This window comes from Palaemon carinicauda, chromosome 2 (genome assembly GCF_036898095.1).
Source record: "Palaemon carinicauda isolate YSFRI2023 chromosome 2, ASM3689809v2, whole genome shotgun sequence".
Taxonomy (NCBI): Eukaryota; Metazoa; Arthropoda; class Malacostraca; order Decapoda; family Palaemonidae; genus Palaemon; species Palaemon carinicauda.
In genome coordinates, this window is record NC_090726.1 from 46,269,524 (window position 1) to 46,274,501 (window position 4,978).

At 33.8% G+C, this 4,978-nt stretch overlaps 1 protein-coding gene across 1 annotated transcript in view; it reads left to right on the forward strand.

The window, feature by feature from the left end:
- The window catches only part of LOC137624565 (WSCD family member AGAP003962-like), a 392,441-nt gene that overhangs the window by 100,048 nt on the left and 287,415 nt on the right, over positions 1 to 4,978 (forward strand). The window lies entirely within an intron of this gene.

Consider the following 4,978-nt stretch of genomic DNA (forward strand, 5'->3'; position numbering starts at 1 on the left):
GTTGTTGTTGTTGTTGTTGTTGTTGTTTTTATTATTTTTATTATTATTATTATTATTATTGTTGTTGTTGTTGTTTTCATTATTATTATTATTATTATTATTATTATTGTTGTTGTTGTTGATGTTGTTGTTTTTATTATTATTATTATTATTATTATTGTTATTATTATTACTATTATTATTATTATTGTTGTAGTTGTTGTTTTATTATTATTATTATTATTATTATTATTATTATTATTAGCTAAGCTACAACCCTATTTGGGAAAGCTGAATACTATAAGCCCAAGGACTCCAACAAGGAAAATATCCCAGTGAGGAAAGGAATTGAAGACAGATAGAATAGTGTGCCTGAGTGTACCCTCAAGCAAGAGAATTCTAACCCAAGACAGAGGAAGACCATGGTACAGGCTATGGCACTACCCAAGACTATAGAACAATGGTTTGATTTTGGAGTGCTTACCATAGCTGAAAGATTTTTTTTGTGTGTGAATTATTCTTTTAAACGTATAATAACTTAAATCTTTGACTTATTCATTTCACTGTTCCATTAATCGTATTAACCCAAGACAGTGGGAAACTTTGGTATAGAGGATATGGCACTACCCAAGACAAGGGAACAATGGTTTGTTATTGGAGTGTACTCAAAGAAGAAGTGCTTACCATAGCTAAAAAAAATTTTTAAGTGGTTTCAAACGCATAAAACTAAATGTTCCATTAATTAAGCGAGAAATAGAAAGACAAGAAATGTCATATTAAGCAAAGTCAGTGGAAGACCATGGTACAGAGGCTATGGCTCTACACAAGACTAGAGAACAATGGTTTGATTATGGAGTGTCCTAGAAGAACTGCTTACCATAGGCAAAAGTTTTTTTTTGTGAATTATTCTTTTAAACGTATAATAACCAAATCATTTGACTTAGTCATCTCTATGTTCTTTTAATTATGCGAGAAATAGAAAGTTGAATTTTTTTTTGTGAATTATTTTTTTAAACTTATAATAACCAAATCTTTTGACTTATTCATTTCTATGTTCTCGTAATTATGCGCGAAATAGAAAGTTGAATTTGTTAATTTTTTTAATTTTTTTGTTGAAAGTCGAAAAAGTCTTTTTTTAGTTTCCACTGGAAGCCATTGAGTAACGCAGCCTTTCAGACGCACTGCTTTTTTTTTTTTTTTTTTTTTTTTGCTCAAGCTTTGCCCCACCATTTTTCTCCCTGGGAGTTTTTCATTAATTCACATCAGCTCATTATGCAGTTGTAACGGTAATTGAATCTCTTGTTTTATCTTTGTTTTTGCATTTATAAATATTTTCGAAAATATTTCAATTGATTCATTTTGGAAAAAACAAAAGAATAGTAAAAACCATTATTTAACGTCATTATATTGTTGGAAAGCTAACTGAAACTCCTGTTTTTTGTTTTTTTCAAAAATGATATTCCTATTCGTTCATTTAAAACAAAAATTATTATTATTATTATTATTATTATTATTATTATTATTATTATTATTATCATTATTAATACCAGTACCCTAGCAGTACCAGCTGAACTCGGTTGAGTCCCTTGTCAGGCTGGGAGGAACGTAGAGAGTAGAGGTCCCCTTTTTTGTTTTTCATTTGTTGATGTCGGCTACCCCCCAAAATTGGGGGAAGTTCCATGGTATATGTATGTATGATTATTATTATTATTATTATTATTATTATTATTATTATTATTAGCTAAGCTAAAACCCTAGTTGGAAAAGCAGGGTGCTATAAGCCCAGGGACTCGAACATGAAAAAACAGTCCATTATGCATTTGAAAAGATAATGGAATCTTGTTTTTTGTTTGTATTTTTTTAGCGTTTCTGTATTACCACAAATGATATTCCTGATTCAATTTTGAAAAAAAAAACTCCCCCCCCGAAAAAACAAATATTAAACTGTTTTGGTATCCATAATGTATTTATTCGTCCGACTGTGTCTCATCAAAATTCATGAATTCATAAAGGCTTTAATTAACAAGCCGAAATTTTACGGCAGCGAGGGGACGTGTTTCATAAAAGGCAAAAATGATATATGAATATTCCCTGACTCTTGGCAGAGCTTCGATTCGTGAAGGCCAGAAGACGTTATTATGAGCCAGTTTTTATATGGGTATGTTAAACTTTTAAGTATATATTCCCCCCCCCCCGTTGTCCTTACATTAAGGGGTCGGTTGCCTTATGCACCCTCTCCAATGCCTTCTATCAAAGGCGTCCTCTTCCATCAAACCTCCTCTCTCCATGTCATCCTTCACCTTATTTTTCTTCCTTGCCACCGTTATCCCTACATTGAGGGGTTGGTTGCCTGATGCGCCCTTTCCAATGCCTTCTATCAAATGAGTTCTCTTCACCAAACCTCTTCTCTCCATATCATCCTTCATCTTATCTTTTTTCCCACCCTTATCCTTACATTAAGGGGTTGGTTGTCTGATGCGCCCTCTCCAATGCCTTCTATCAAAGGCGTCCTCTTCCGCCAAAACCTCTTCTCTCCATATCCTCCTTCACCTTCTCTCGCTATCTAATTCTTTGCCTCCCTCTCGATCTTCTCCCCCTTAACAGATTCCTCCCAAACCCTCCTCACTCCCTCCCTAGCATGTGCCCACACCATCTCAGTCATGACACACTTATCATATATAAGAGTCTTATTGCATGTCCTAATCTTTTATGTCTCGTTGCGTATTCTAAACTTTTAAGAGTCTCTTTGTGTGTCCAAAACTTTTAAGAGTCTCATTGTGTGTCCTAAACTTTTAAGAGTCTCTTTGTGTGTCCAAAACTTTTAAGAGTCTCATTGTGTGTCCTAAACTTTTAAGAGTCTCGTTGCGTGTCCAAAACTTTGAAGTCTCATTGTGTGTCCTAAACTTTCAAGTCTCTTTGAGTGTCCAAAACTTTTAAGAGTCTCTTTGTGTGTCCAAAACTTTTAAGAGTCTCATTGTGTGTCCTAAACTTTTATGAGTCTCATTGTGTGTCCTAAACTTTCAAGTCTCATCATGTGTCTTAAACTTTTTGGTCTCATTGTGTGTCCTAAACTTTTAAGAGTCTCTTTGTGTGTCCAAAACATTTAAGAGTCTCATTGTGTGTCCTAAACTTTTAATGAGTCTCTTTGTGTGACCAAAACTTTTAAGAGTCTCATTGTGTATCCTAAACTTTCAAGTCTCATCATGTGTCTTAAACTTAAGAGTCCCATTATGTGTCTTAAACTTTTTTAAAGTCTTATTGCATGTCTTAAACATTTTGGTCTCATTGTGTGTACTAAATCGTTATGTCTCATTGCTTGTCCTAAACTTTTAAAAGGTTGCATGCATTAAAAGGTTCCAGCTGCTGAGTCATCACCAATCATTGCTTGGCACTCCCTGGTCCTAGCTTGGCTGGAGAATGGGCTTGGGTGCTGACCTTGTGTATATATGACCCGTCTCTAGGGCACTGGTCTACTAGCTAGGGCATTTTCATTGCTCCTTACCTCTGCCATTCATAAGCGGCCTCTAAACCTTTAAAAGAAATATTATTGGAATTCTTTAAGATGTCTCAAGGATGTTCTTCTGTAGTATGAATGGGAAAATGTAAATATTTTTGTTAGTTTGTTTGTTTACAGCTTATGGTCTATCTGTCAATTCTCAGAAATGACCGGAACTTTTAATCAGCTACCTTTTTACCTTTGTTCTATTTATTGATTAAAGGTATAAAGGCCCCTCATGAATGACAGAGGCAAGGGACAGTGACATTGCCCTAGCTGGATAATACCTGAGACACTGACCATATATACATATGATCAGCGCCCAAGCCCCCCTCTTCACCCAAGCTAGGACCATGGAGGGCCATCCAATGGCTGCTGATGACTCAGCAGGTAGACCTATAGACTCTCCACAAATCTTCCCTCCTTAGCTCACAATGAGCGTGACTCGAACCCCATTCCAGCAGATCGCCAGGCAGGGACGTTTCCAGTAGGCCACCACAACCACCTTTTGGAAAATAGGTCAATTCTTGATTCTTTTCTGAACTCATAAGCTTCGTATTTATTGTTGGAAGAATCCCCAAAAATAATGAGATGTTATCTCTCTCTCTCTCTCTCTCTCTCTCTCTCTCTCTCTCTCTCTCTCTCTCTCTTCATCATCATCAGACGCAATATTAACCCTGTCTGTTCTTACTGAGGATATTCTCATCTCAGATCATTTCTATCCCTCTCAGTCTTATTCATTTCCGCTAGAAATGATATTCCCTCAGTCCTGAGATCATCTCCCAATGAAATGTAATTGAACGACACGTGGGTTTTTATTCTTTGAAAAAATAGTATTTTCTCTTTCATTTCCTTTGTATTATATGATGTTTCAGCGATGTTTTTATGGTGTGGTGAACGCGATTTCAGCTTCTTTATTTTATCAATATTTATAGTTTTGATATAATTTCTGGTATCATCATCAGCAGTATGTATGTATGTATATATATATATATATATATATATATATATATATATATATATATATATATATATATATATATATATATATATATATATAGTTATATATATATGTGTGTGTATATATATATGTATATATATATATATATATATATATATATATATATATATGTGTGTGTGTGTGTGTATATATATGTATATATATATTATATATATATATATATATATATATATATATATATATATATAAATATATATATACATATATATATTCATCATATATCATATTCAGCCGTAAGCTGTCCACTGCAGGAAAAAGGCCTTAGACATGTCTTTCTACTCGCATCTGTTTATGGTCTCTGTATGCCTCAGTGTACAGCCGAAAAAAATTCTTAACATGTCAATCCTATGTCTTCTCTTCCTTCCCATGCTTATTTTGCAATCTCTAGGTATTCTGTTAACTATTATTCGAACTGGATTTGTTTTGTATTGAAATAATTACCTTGGTTAGATTTTTTTTTTATTTGTCAAATTTATAACTAT